This window comes from Epinephelus lanceolatus, chromosome 12 (assembly GCF_041903045.1).
Source record: "Epinephelus lanceolatus isolate andai-2023 chromosome 12, ASM4190304v1, whole genome shotgun sequence".
NCBI lineage: Eukaryota > Metazoa > Chordata > Actinopteri > Perciformes > Serranidae > Epinephelus > Epinephelus lanceolatus.
In genome coordinates this window covers 11,310,595-11,325,785 of record NC_135745.1, presented here as the reverse complement: position 1 = coordinate 11,325,785, position 15,191 = coordinate 11,310,595, and the positions used below count along the sequence as shown (strand labels likewise).

At 42.5% G+C, this 15,191-nt stretch overlaps 1 protein-coding gene across 1 annotated transcript in view; it reads left to right on the top strand.

Moving 5' to 3' along the window:
* Positions 1-7,408: 7,408 nt before the first annotated feature.
* The window catches only part of cdh24b (cadherin 24, type 2b), a 175,701-nt gene continuing 167,918 nt past the window's right edge, over positions 7,409-15,191 (top strand). Inside the window, exon 1 of the mRNA XM_033650928.2 lies at positions 7,409-7,680. The gene's annotated coding sequence lies outside the window, so the exon portion shown is untranslated. The remainder of the gene's footprint in view (positions 7,681-15,191) is intronic.

Here is a 15,191-nt window from a genome sequence, read left to right as displayed (position 1 = left end):
CATGCAAAGCTTTTACAACCTCTGGTAGGTCTTTCCTGTGGTAAATCACTTTGGCACACAGGAAGGGATGGATTCTGAGTGTGTAGTTTTAATAAACATCAAAGATAACCTCCTTGGTTGTACAGACAAAGCAAAAATGTACATACAGGCACTAGACGTTCTGGAACTTAACCTTAAAAACTAGACATCTTTCAACAAACTGATCTGTCTAAGATGAAAGACAAAAAACTAGAATTACCGCCCTGTAGTTGTGTGCCTCTGCGCACCAAGTTTACTGTGAAGACATGGATGCTTCACACATGTTTCCCCCCATTAACACAGATGATCTATACAATCAGCACAATTTCAAGTTGTCCTTTCGGATAGAAAATGTTATCACTCCATCATTATATCCTATTAGACATTTGTTTGAAGTTTTGTCATAGCTAGCGTATGATTATTTAAATTATGGCCAAAAACATATTTTGTGAGGTCACACTGACCTTGACCTTTGACCTTCAACCACCAAATTCTAATCAGTTTATTCTTCCTATTCGTTTCTGTCAAATTTAAAGAAAGTCCCTTCAGGTATTCTGGAGATATCGCATCCATGAGAATAAGACAGACAAGGTCACAGTGACCTTGACCTTTGACCACTCAAAATCCATTAAGGTCATGGTTCGAGTCCAAGCGAGCATTTGTGCCAAATTTGAAGAAATTCCCTCAAGCGATTATTGAGATATTGCATTCATGTGAATGAGATGGATGCGAGGTCATGGTGACCTTGACCCTTGATTGAAATTTGAAGAATTTACCTTAAGGTGTTCTGGACATTTTGCGTTCAAGAAAATGAGACAGACAAGGTCACAGTAACCAAAATCTTTGACCTGTGACCACCAAAAACTAATCAGTTCATCACTGAGTCCAAGTGGACATTTGTGCCAAATATGAAGAAATCCCATTAAGGCATTCTTAAGATCACAATCACAAGGATAGAATGGACACACAGACTGAAACCTGAAAACAAAATACCTCTGGCCAAGGCTTTTGCTAGCATCATAACAAACAAAACACTACCAAGCATAATGTAGTGTGTAGCGTACATCCAGTATCAGTAGTTGAGGCGGTGGCAAGTTTTCGTGTTGTTGTTGTTGACTATTTTGGTAGGAGGTATCGCTTCAGGACTAATGAGGCTTTTCCATTGGCAGTGTTACCACGTGAAGTCAAACCATGCTGCGATGATTTGCATTTCCATTTCCTGTTTAAATGTGCCGAGTTGTGCCAAGTCAAGCTCAACGTGGACCTTCTCCAGAGTTGGGTCAAAACACGCTCAACCACTTCCAAGCGGGTCGTGGTGACATCAGATGGGCTTCATCATCATTCAGGTACAATTCCTCTTTCTCTTCTAGATCCATTTCATCATCCTATATCTGTTTTTCAAGCAATACGCAGAAGATGGCAAGCAACATCATAACAACAGCCTGAAAATCTGCAATAGCCTAGTAGCTGGCTACTGACAACTGTTGCACAGCACAATAGTAAACAGCAATAAAGAGGGTGCTTTCGGTGTGTTGGATAAAGACACACCTTCAGGTGGATAGCCCTGTTGTACAGAGATTAGGGCTGTACCCATCTCAGAATTGTGTCAGTCGAATCAGATTTAACGGTTAAACATGAATATTTGACTCTATGTTAGAGATGTTCAGATACAATTTTTTTCTTCCCGATAACAATTCAGATACCTGAACTTACGTACTGTATCAGCCGGTACCAAGCACCGATCTGATACCGTTCTGTTAAAAAAACTCTAACTCTCTATGGATGTGAAATGATTGCTAGCATCGTTGTATGGCATGGCTCAGGTTGAACTAAAGTGTGAATAAATAAATACAGAGAAATCATGCCATAGAAATTACCAAAGTGCTGGCATTGTGCTAATTTTACCTTATATACTGGAAATCAATTCTTCTTTGCTGCTCTAAAACAATAGTTGACAGTGGTTGCACAGAGTAACTTGCTGTGCAGGCTACTGTTTTAGAGCAGTGAAAAAGAATCGATTTTTGGGAAAACTACCGTTTATCTGGGTATGAAACTGCTTTGTCTTCGGATGATTTGAATCTTCATGGAGATGCAAATCCCTGTCACGCTGGGCTGATGAGCTGAGTCAAGCTGAGTCAAACAAAGCTGACACATGTATTTAAAAGAGCTATAGGAGTACACCCCTGTACCAGCAGCTCTGTGAGGCTGTACTTGGGCACAGCTGTGCTAAGAGCTAAATGCAATCATCAGTATGGTAACATGCTCATGGTGACAATACAACACACTAACTTAGTTTAGCCTGTTAGCATGTTAGCATATGCTGATACGTCTGAGCACAATATAGACCTGGGGCTGAATGTCATTAGTTTAGCAGGTGTTGAGTCATGAAGCAAGTCAAAATTTTGCCCTGATGATGGTACTAGATGAAAAGTCATGGGATCACCAAAGTCACAACGATCTATCCTCTGGGGACCCTGAGTATCTGTAGCACATTTCATCACAATCCACCCAATAGTTAACAAGATATTTCATAGTGAATCATAAATGTCATTCATTCATGGTGGTGTGAGAAGAAGGGTCAGGGGACCACTAAAGTCATTGAGATTCATCCTCTGGGATCATGAATGAATGTCTGTACCAAATTTTATGGCAATCCATCCAATAGTTATTTGGATATTGCAGTCTGGAACAAGGTGTTGGACCAATGAACTGACACTGATATCCTTAGTAGATCCTTAGTACGATTTGTGGAAAGAGATTACTATGTCACATGTTTTAAATGCCATTTTTCATGGCTATGAAAACCACAATTTAATTCAACTCATGTCTATCTTATTAAAAAATCACAGACATGTATCTCAAAACCAGGATGATTTGGGTGAACTGATCCTTGTAAATCATAGAATGACACATGGTTTACAAGACCATAAACAGTACACACAAGCTGAATTTGAACTTGTCATGCTGTGAGGACACAATAAACCCTCTAGCTTGTGGCACAAGTTGTTTACACAGTGCCTAAAAGCCTAAAAGTGTTTTTTCTGGTACTGTGTACAGAACATCCAGCCTGGTTCTGCTGCCTGTCCAACCGACTTTGCCTGCCAAACACATGTATGGCAAAACTGACTCCCTAGGCTGCAGCAAAGTGCGGCGCATCCAGGCAGACGTGCTCTCTGGCCCTGGTAGGAGAGGAAGAAGAAGCACTCAAAAGCCACCCCCCCACCCCCCACACACACACACACACAGATGTATACATTCAATTCAATAATGTACACACCCACCCTATCGTTCAATAATAAAGACACCAAAAGAGGCAAGTAGGTACACACTGCTTCCTCTCTTTCTTTCTCTCCTCCTCCCTCTCTTTCTCTTCCTCACACACACACACACACACACTCACACACACACACACACACACACACAGCCTCTCCCTGGTGGATAAATCAGTCCTTTCATGCTCTGTCGTCTGGCTGGCCCTGTTCTACTGTGTTTCTATAATAGAGAAGGAGCAGTCCCTCTCTTTTACTATTCCAATGGTCACACATACATCTTCCTCTTCCCTCCCTCTCTCTGTTCTTCAAAGGACTTCTGGTGGAGTCAATCTACAAGTACACTGTAGACTGCAGATAGGGGACTTACAGCACGTGTAATGGCTGAGGAGGATATATCAGCCTAATGAAATGTGTGTATGTGTGTGCACGTGTGTGGGTATGCGTTTGAAAGATGGCGAAGTACAATTTGCTCTTAAGTGATAAGGATTAAGGTAATAGCTTTTTGAAATAGGACCGCAACGATGATGAAGGTGGTCTGATTAACATGGATATAATAATGTTATCACTGGCCTGTAATCAGGTGATAGCTTAGTGTTGATAATGATGATGTTAATGATGATGATGGTGCCCCAGTTGGAAAAAAACCCTGTAATGATTCAAAAGGCACATTTTTTAAGATTAGTGTGCAGTAAAAGAATGTCATGTTTGTTAGAGGATGCGAAAGATGCCCCGTGGAGTTATCTTGTCAACAAACAAAAGCTATGTTTACATTCAGTGTTTTACAACAAAATGCCTTGTGAGTTTCCTTGAGCAAGGGCGTAGGTTTTGTTACAACACTAGGGGGGTGGACACACACACACACACACACACACACACACACACACACGAAACGCAGAGGCTTTGAAGGTCCTCCGCCAGAAAATTTGAGTGTCAAAGCATTCTTGTGAATTTTTATGCACCAATTTGTGCCTTTTCTGCATCTATATAAGGTGCAAATGTCTTTGCTTCTGTCAAAACAAAAGTCCTCTGCTAATTTCATGCTTATATTGTGGGCCACAAATGCACACGTTCTAAATATTGATAGGAATGTGTCTCCTGCATCCCCCCCAAAATTTACACATAAGTCCTTAAGGTCTAACAAATGTGTTAAATCCACCTCCTTCCTCATAAAACATTTGCAAAGCCAATTATTTAAATAATTTTTAATCGTGTAGTGTTTGTATCCATGTTGCTGTCTTCTTCTTCACTGGCTTTCTTGGCACATTACTAATTACCACCACTGACTGTCAGTCAACTGAAAAGTGTGAAACCACATGCTCGAGCATCCTCCTGTGTGTACATAATACAAAGAAAGTGGAAACCCACTCATAAAAACATTGCTCTATTGTTAATGCACTAATATGCTCAAGATCCTTACCTTTGAATATTGTGGTAATATGATATAACAGAATGTGTAGGACGAGGTCTGACAATGACTCATAATGACATCTACAAGAAGTCACTACAGGAGCACTTATTATTTAAATAAAAAGGCATTTTAATGAAGCTGACTTTATCATGGATTTATTATTTTAAAGCAATTACTTAAAGGTATACTATGCAGGATTTAAGGAACCAATGTATACAGTCATACAAAAGTAATCCTCTCAATCATCACTTATGACCCATTGTCAGTGTGTGGCGGTGTATTTGTCACCAGAGACTTTGCTTTCGGCCTGTATTTTCTTCTTATGGTGCTACTTTTGGGGACATTTCTGGACGCAGCACGCAGGTTAGGTTGGGACTTTATAAAAAATGTAGTGATCAGGTGTCAGGCCGTTAGCAGTACGTACCCAAGAGGAAGCTATGAAAATTGTAGACGAGGAGCTGAAAAAAACACAAACATGGTGAGGCAAAATGGCAAATGGACAAAGCTGGGGTTGGCTTTCACTTTCACTTGTTCTGGCGATACTGTTTGCAAACAGAAGCCGACAATGCCTGCATAGTAAACCTATAATTAATAGTTAATAAATGACTACCAGAAAATTACACATTAAATACTTATGTTGGTGAGAGGTCTATATGAACACGAAAAGAACACCACTTGTTAATAACTTTATAGGTTGTAAGTAATGCCTTCAAGATATACAATGCAGGATATTCCTAAAAAAACAATATACAGAGCCATACAGAAGAAATCCCTCAGTCATCACTTATGACCGACTCTCTGTGTGTGGCAGTGTATTTATCTGCAGAGACTCTGCCCTTTGCCTGGCTTTTCTTATTTTACTCTTATTTTCTGTGTTCGTGACATTTATGGGCGTGTACCCCCACAGCGCTCAGGTGAAGTCAGGGCTTTATAAAGAGTGACCACATGCCAGACAGTAAGCAGCAGGCATCCAAGCGACACAGTGCTGAAAAAATGCAAATATAGCAAGGTGAAATATCAAACAAGGGTGAATCTGAGGTTGGCTTTTATTTTCATTGAAACATTTGCATGCCCAAAAACCAGCTATGGGGCCAACTGTGGCCCAATTTTAAACGGCCCACGGCTTGACATTCAAAATATGCCACATGACTGACACAATATTAGTTAATAAAGCAAGATTACTTTTCATTTTTACCGTTCACCTCACAATGGAAGGACTACCGTACAGTTTGTATACATGCACCAGACATGTAAGAACTATGCTGGCTGAACTAATGTGTTTTCATAAACAAAGGGTAAGCAAGCAAGGCAGTGGTTACCTAATGGCAGACATTTCCTGCCAGGCAGCAGACATGACCACAGCAAAGACATGTAAAGTTAAGAGCGAGGGCAGCCCCTTTCAGGAGTGGTGGAAAGTTGAACTTATTTTATCTGAAAGATGAAACAGTTGCATTTGTCTTATTTGTATGTAATTTTTTAAACCATGTGAGAAGTAGCTGCCTTCCCAGGGATTTCAACAGTATCTAATCTGCGCCCCATTTAAAAAAAGTCTGGACACCCCTTACTTCCGACATCAATTATTCGTCAATGAGAAGATAGGAAACATGTATTCAATATTCATTCATTTCTGTAACCACTTATTCTCTTGAGGGTCGCAGGGGGGCTGGAGCCTATCCCCGCTGACATTGGGCGAGAGGGTACACCTTGGACAGGTCGCCAGACTATCACAGGGCTGACACATAGAGACAGACAACCATTCACACTCACATTCACACCTACGGCCAATTTAGAGCTATCAATTAACCTAATCCCCAACCTACATGTCTTTGGACTGTGGGAGGAAGCCGGAGTACCAGGAGAAAACCCATGCTGACACGGGGTGAACATGTAAGCTCCGCAGAGAAGGGCTCTCTCCTGGATCCGACCCAGAAACCCTCTTGCTGTGAGGCGACAGTGCTAACCACTACACCACCGTGCTGCCCACATGTATTCATTAATATCTGATTTAAAAAACCCTCAGTGGTGTCTCCAATTTAAAGGGTTTTGCATCCCAAGACACGCTAGTGTTCTTCTCATCTTATTAATGCTAATAACTCATGAAGCTATGAAGCATGAGTAGCCCATATAACTAACTGTTAATTAAAGCATTAGTTGCAACTTATAAAGCCTTATTTTATTAGAAATTTGTAACTTGAAACTTGTAGCTATTATTAATAGATTAACTCATGAGTCTTTCAATTTCTGAATAACCTAAAAAAAAGCTGTGTAATGTTTTTCCTATCCTAATAATGCCTTATAGCTGATCTATAAGGCATTAGTACATTATTTATTAGCAGTTAATTAAGCCATAAAATACAGCATATAAACACTTAATACAGAGTGCCTCATGATAAAGTGGTGCTGAACTATAATAAAGACACTGCAGTCACAGTGTGAGTTATAGGAATATTATAGGAAAATGACAGAGATACCTAGCTCCACACAGGGTAGCTTAACACGTGATTATTATGTAAATTGGTATGCTGTATTGATTTTTGGATGCCATGGTCGTGATGATGGTGGCGATGATCATGATGATGATGGTGGTGAAGATCATGATGATGACTGTGGTGATGAACATGATGATGGTGGTGGTGGTGGGTTAGGACTGGGTGGTGATTATGACCGATGATGGACATCATGCCAATAATAATCACTTCCGAGAGGGAGCCGTGATGAAGAGATCAAGAGAAGGAAAAAGAGACAAAAGCAAGAAATTAGAGGTAGCAAAAACGTGCCGAGAGATTTTGAAGAGTCACGTTATTATAGAAGAGCGCGCGAGGGAGGGAGAGAGAGAGGAGGAGAGGGAGAGAGGGGGGGGGAGAGAGAGGCGCGATAACAGCGTTTGTCCTTCTTGGACTCAGTTTTGTGACCGGCTGACGGGCTGAACGGGCGACGGACGAAGAAACTTGAGACAATCACACCGTGATCCGACGTCCAGAGGTAAATTCACAACCCAGAAACCAGATAATCCTGTCATTGTGAGCGTGTATGATTTTTTTTTCACGGCGGTCAGGCTGACTGAAGATCAGACCTAGTTTCCCCTCGCTTGGTATTTGGGAATTGCGTTTCTCTCTGCCTGCCTGCTCTTTGGCACCGCTGCTTGACTTCATCAGAGCTCACATTTTAAATTGACTAACGGTACGTGGCACCAAAAATACTTAAATATCAATTTGTGGTTTCCTTTAATTGTTTCAGTGAAATACATGCATGTGGTGTCTGCTCACGGCGGACCGACTCCGTGCGTATTTGCGATACCCCGAAGCGTTTTTTGCAGGTTTTTTGTCATAATAAAAGTATTTCCCTTAAAGCTTCACGTGAAATCACCTGTGAACTGTAGTTATGAGACATAGTACAGCGGGGCCAGTTTCATAGGGACGACAGTGAACATGTAGTCCCAACTGGGAGCCCTTGGTCAAAGAGATTGAGGACCTGTCCGCTGGCGCACTCATATGTGCTTTTATGTGGGGGGATTTCAGCGCCATAATAACTGCTGTACACACTGATCGATTCCCCTATTGATCCTTTTATCGATTCTGCCAGATTTGTAGTATATGTTTTCTACCGAGCACAAGGTGAGGAGAAGGGACTGACACTTTTTTTGTGCAAATTGGTCCAGCGCAATATTTTTACGCGTGCGAGCCGATTCCTAACAGACGGCGGTGCGAGTGCGCACTCCTGTCTGTCTGCAAGCATCCGTTATCGAAGGACGGCTGGGGGCAGCGACAGCCAGACTGTCACATACCGAGCTCCGACACCCCGGGGCAAAATATTTTACCTGCTCGCCGTCCGTATGCGCAATTTCTCCGCGGTTCAGCGCGTATCTAATGAGGTTCATCGGCTCCGAGTCGCTCCAAAAACCCGGCTTAATTGCGTCCATTTATTACGCGACCCTATAAGTCGGTGATAATAAGTATTTGGCTTCATATCCAGGGGTGTCGGTGATGCGCTTGTGCAGAATGCTCTCTTTTTTACGCCGTGCACAAATAGTAACACTGTTTGTGTTTGTGTTAAACCCAAAGCATCCATTGCCCTTCTGGGAAATACATTTGCTTAGATTTACGACCTACCGTCCCAGGTTATATCGATTATTGCAGCCTGCTGTGTACTATATTTTTGTAAGAGCAAGAAAAGTGGGTCTGCCACATCTATATATAATTTCCTCATGATGTGGAGAGCACGGCGAGCTTTTGATACAGTCATCTTTGCAGCTGGGTCAATTCTCAAGTGGAAAATCTGTGTGCTCTTATAGCCTCTTGTTGAGCTTGTACATAATAACTAATGTGAATGACTTCCACGTACACACACATATGGGCCTTAAGCGCCTGTAATGGCTGTGATCAGTGTGAGGCATGTTTATGTATGTGGAAAGTTCATGTATTAAACATCATGTATTATACATCACTGTCCCGCGAGGGTAAATGGGTACAATCAGTTCAATGTATGTGTGAACGGCATGATTATATTTGTTTATGTGTGTCTGGACTGATATGTGTGTGTATTTTTGCATAAGTTTATGTCTGAGTATCTTCCACTATGTGCATCTTTGATTGCATGAGCACTTTACTGCAATTTTCTGTGGACCAGCCGCGGAATCGCAAGGTTCTTTTTTTTTTTTTGGAAGAAAACAGGACGAGAGAGACGAGTGATTGGACACACACACTCTCTCCTCTTCTAATGTGGTTAAGAGAGAGAGCGCTGCAATCTGTGTGTCAGCATTCAGTTAGCGATTGTTTACACCAGATAGCTCTTGCATTTGCCCAGATGGGGACCAAAGAGCGATAGGGAGAAGAGAGAGGAGAGGGAGAGGGGAGGTTATAGGAGACATCAAGGGAGGAGAGGAGGGGTAGTAAGATGGAGAGAGGGGGTGTAGATGAAAGGTGGACAGAGGTAGGGGTGGGGCAGAACATCAGGACAGATTAAAAGAAAGACTAGAAAATGAGTGGAGAGTGGGAGGAACATAGAGAGGAAGGGTAGGGGTGGTGATGGAGACAGACACGGAGTGGATGACTTACAATGGTGACAAAACTGCCTGAAGAATAGAAGACAGGTGTTGTGGTTGTGACAAGCGAGGGAGACCGAAACCCATTAGTGGACATTACTGTGCATTATGGCGGACAGTAAGGAAGGGATTCAGGGTAGATTTTGGGATACTGAGAGAGAAGGGAAGATGCACCTGCAGACTCTGAAAAAAAACATCAAGGACATATAAAAAAGGTGTATTCAAGAAAGCAACTAGAGAGCTAAGAATGCACTTGGGAATGGAATTTGAATTCAGGTTTTGAATGAAGATTTTCATGAACCATCTTCCCCCACAAATCTTACATAACCTTGTTGCCTCTCCTGCCTGGAGTGCCTTGTAAAGTTTTGCCAGGGAGACAGATTACTTACTAATTATATTCCAGAGACTCCGCTGGCTGTCTTTCTTTTAAGACTCAATCAAACTCCATCAATGACGTGATGTCAGAGATGCTCCTAAACATGCTGATCACCCTTCTCTGGTTAGAAGTAATGGCTTCATATGCAACCCCCCTATGGGAAACAAACACGGGGAACATGGTAAACGATCTGTGAGCTTCTATTTCCTTTTGATTCCCTCCTAATGAGAATGGGAGAATCCCCAAGATGTGCACCCATGGGGGCTTTTCTCTTCCGACAGAGTGTGTGGCAGTCGACGGACGCGTACCATTCATTAGCTGACAATTCAGTGAAATGAATCAGACAACATGGCCTCCCAGGGATCCTCGTGTAGAACAAGGAAATAAATGCTTCTTGCTCAAGACACGAACATTCCCTAGGGCCCTTGCGCACAGAGATAATGTAATGGCAGAATTCCCTTTCCGATTGTTTCAAACGGGAAATGAAACAAGGAGCTTCCTGGATCTAACGTTGCGTGCCCCTCTTCTTGCTTTCCAGACATGGGGAAAATGGAATGAGCTGTATAAAACCTTCAGCAGAGTGCTTTTCCTCTAGTGTCAGTCTTTTGAAGCGGGAAGTGAAAAGCCTGTGACTCTGCGGTGACTTTGTGTGGAACTGAATCTCGACTATATCATCTCCAATTACCTACTCAAGGCGAGCAATTTTTCATCCATACGTGATGCTCCCTTTAAACTCAGCATAGATGTGAAGGATGATGTACTATACTTTCCCTCAGTGCCCTTTGATGGTGATCGTGCATCAGAGGAGGTGAAGACACATGATTGCTGATGCTGACTTTTTTTAAGACGGGGAATTCGCCAAGGGTTTCACAGCATGCATCTCCCAGGGAAAGTGTTGGAATTAGCTTGAACATCCTTCACACTTTTTCCCATCACGTGACGTTTCCCCAGTGTCCCCTCCGATGCAGCGCCGTGTTCCTCAGTGTCCCATGATGCAGTGCTGCGTCCCCAGCGTCCCCAGACTGAGGTTAGAGCAGGACACGCTGACCCCAGCCTGAGCAGTGCTATGCTGAGACATGGAGCCATTCTCTCCCTGGTGGTGATGGGAGGAAAGGGAGGAGAGGAGGGCGGTCATTTGGAGGAAATGGCTATGTCTAGCGGTGCAGTGTTTTTCCTCTGTGGAGGTCTGTGGGATGGTGCTGCAGAGTCTGTCACGGTCTGATTGTTCTCAGACCAACACTGCTGTTTACTCCTGTGCACGTGGTAATGCAGGAAGGTGGAGGTGCATATATGTAAGCACCTATTTGAGAGAAGACACGCACACACACACACACACACACACACTTGACTGCAACTCAGGAAACTCATACATAATCACTGTGTTCAAACTGTCTAGAAATTGTACTTGCACACACATAGACACAAATTCAGATTTTTCCTCAATTTTCTCCCTTCAACAAGAATTGAAAGAATGGAGGCGCATTCTCTTTCTACTGTCAGCAGGGGGGCTGTATTACTGCCGGAGTGGACTGAATTTCAGAGTGGGATGTTAGATTGGTGGAGGCAACTCCCAGTTCGTGGTGGAAGGCTGGGATGGAGGAGGACTCCAGTGGAAAAAGTACAGCAGCTCACTCCACCGGAGACATTATTATACAGAAAGACAGGAGGCTGCTCCGGGCTGAATGTGTGTGTCGGTGTGTGTGTGTTTTCTGTGTATTTACATTTATACCCTGCTGTGAAGAAATGACGAAGGAGAGGGCAAGAGAGTCAGACATTGACAGAACGAGAAAGCCTAAATGGCTGCTGGTTGTGTGTGTGTGTGTGTTAGTTATAGACTTGCTGCCACTGCTTGAAGTATTGGAGTGGTGAGCTAGAATTAATCTTTTCTCCAGTTGTTTCTGATGAAAAGTTGATTTTGAGCCAGGAATCGAGTGCTGGATAATGATACTGAGCATTTCCTCATATTTCTGTCAAACCCTTTTAGAAAGATTTCAATGTTTGCATGCGCCAGGTGCACAAATATTATGTCTAAGTATAGGAGGAAGAACATCATATAAATGGTTAGCTGAATGAAATCAGCAGCAAAGTATTACCTCAGAACCAGTTTTGGGATGTAACACATTACTTATATGTAACAGTGATGTGATTACTTTTTTAAGAATAGTCTATGGAATTGCAGTTTTGAATCCAGTAACTCAAATACAGTTACAAATCCCGGTAGCATTCCATTAGTTTGACAGTTTGGGGGTTTGACACTCTCGCTGTCCCTCAGGGAGTTTGATAGCAATTTCTTCTCTGTGCGGTCAGAGGACAGGCTGCTGTGGGCTGTCTTAGCTTGTACAAGGGAAGGAAGTGTCAGGAGACAGTTAGCCTCTACCATAAGAGGAGAAATGTGCCTCCTGCATGTTAAGTCTTTCACTGACATGTTGTATCTTCTTAGCCACCAGCTAACCACCAGTGGCATTGCCTACACTTCACTGGTAAGCCTTCAGATAGCTTATTTTAGCCCAGCCCCAGTGCTACAAATTTATTTTGCCTTTAAATAATGTAATGTAATTAATTTTCCAGTAAGTAGTATGTGATGAATTAATTCATTTACCAAGTAAGTTGTCTAACACTGCTTAAAACTGTCTTTCAAAAAAGCTTGTGAGTCATTACTGTAACTAACCTATCCGTGGACGTAACGCATTCTTCTACAAGACAGCACTCAAATGCAAAGTGGTAGACTTACTCTCCTTTACAGTAGGGCAGCAGATCAAATACTTCCCACATAACTCAAGTTAAGCCCAAGTTTCTTTCGAAAAAGTCAAATTTAGTTTGATTTTAGTGTGGAGATCTGCCCAGGAAATTTGCTGCTCATACCATTACTTTAAATCATAAGTCATGGTGGTGGGAGGACTAATGTGTAAAAAAAAAAAAAGAACAGATCAAAGGCCAAATCTCAAGTCTTCACCCTAAGGCCTAAACCCTGAACCATTGCAGGCTTACAGGGGCAGTTCATCCCCTAAATCAAAAATACATATTTTTCCTCTTATCTGTAGTTCTGGATTGTTTTGGTGTGAGTTGCAGAGTGTTGGAGAAATCGGCTGTAGAGATGTCTGCCTTCTCTCCAGTATGATGGAACTAGATGGCACTCAGCTTGTGGTGCTGAAAGTGCCAAAAACATTCATTTTAAAAACTCAACAACAATGTCTCTTTCCAGAAATCATGACGCAGTTACTCAAGATAATCCACAGACCTTGTTGCGAGCAGCTCCAAATAGGAAGTAACTACACCTGTCAACCGTATCACTGCACAGAAGGAAGCGCAAATATACTCATGGACAAGAGGCTCATGCTCGTGACAGCATGAGATATAAACTTTAAAGAAGAATTTCACTGATACAAAGAGAATCCTCACATAAAACTGGGCTGTCTGTGCAGTAGAAAGATGCAAATACTTTTGACATTGGTGCTACATGATCAGAGAAAACAGAACAAAGGACTGTAGCATTTTTGCTCAAGAGGTAGAAAACCTACAACTACCAGAATGCACTGTGCTGCACCAGACCAATAAATGCATCAGCTGGTGGTGGATGACAAAGTGGTGGCTGGCTGTCAACAGACAATTTTGTATAACAGTTATGCTAAAACATGTTTTTTTTAAAAGATTATTTTTGTGGGCTTTTTGCCTTTAATGACAGGACAGAGAGTGAAAGGGTGAGACAGAGAGAGAGTGGGGACTGACATCCAGCAAAGGGCCTTGAGCCGGATTCAAACCCGCGGCTGCTGCAGCAAGGCAATGCCTCTGTACATGGGGCGCCAGCACTATCCACTACACTACTGACGCCCCTAAAACATGTTTTTGAAACTAATTTGAGGGAGCTCAATAACAGAATCTTAGTTTATAACTGATCAATGATGCTCAGTTTGACCGTTTGATCTGAGTTTTTTTCAGTCTCTGTTTTAATAATGTAGGAGACAGCATGGCGCCCACAGTTTGGCAATACAAAAATATGAAAGAACAGCCTGTAGTTTGAGCAACAGCCTGGGAGAGACAGTGAAACTCTGCAAATGATGCAAAACTTGTCATTTGTATCATCTGGCGGACTTTCACCAAGGGGGTTACGTAGGCGTGTAGGCACTGGTCAGATGGAGAGAAGTTTACCACAGTTCATTTAGACATACTACCCACACTGCTTTGATACACAGCTGGGGAAAATAGTGAAGTACCCTTGAACAGTAATGGTGTCCCCCTTGGCTGAGCTGTAGTATTAGTTAGCTCAGTGGTGCTAGGTAAGCTGGCAGTAGATGCACACTTGCTTCTGTGCCGTGATTGGTTGTTGGGTGCAGCTTGGGAGAAAGAAAATAGTTCCTACATGAAACTGCTGCTATACTGGCATATTGGGCAATGCACTTAATATGCCAGGTTGAACACCCTTGTGCCAGTCTTCCTTGTTTACTGTTTTTTTAATGCTTCTGGGCTTCCCATGGTAACCCTTGTTTTAACGTCACAACACTATGGATTGTGGGTTACTGTCTCAGGCAAAGTCTGAGAAAATACCGCTTACAGAAAGTGTCCATAAAGGGCTCACAATCTGACAGCGGGACAGCCCTAAGCCTTCACGGACTTTGCGGGAATGCACCTGTGTGTGCATGAGTGTGGACATTGGGACTGGGCCAAAGAAGAGGCATATCAGTCACACAGCCCAGCTTGCATTACTGACATATACAAGGATAATGAAGACGGCATCTAAAAGGAAGGTCAAATCTTACTCAGCTGCACTGAAATAGACGGTCTACAGTTAGTGCTTTAGCACATGGGATCTGAAGTCATGATAGTTAAATTTGATTTTCTGTATTCAGACATCACATTGAAGTGATTCGTTTTGGTGCAGATCTTTAAAACGTGACGGAACAGCAGCTTTCAATTTCACAACTTTCACTGGCTTTCCATTTCCTTGTCCCTATTTCTTAATTCATAAGCACACATGAAATTGAAGGCAGTAACTGTAGCTACTTAAATAATTTCACCATGGTTTAACACAATTTAGGAAGACTTTAATAAGCTTTGCGACAAAAGGTGCCAATGACTGTA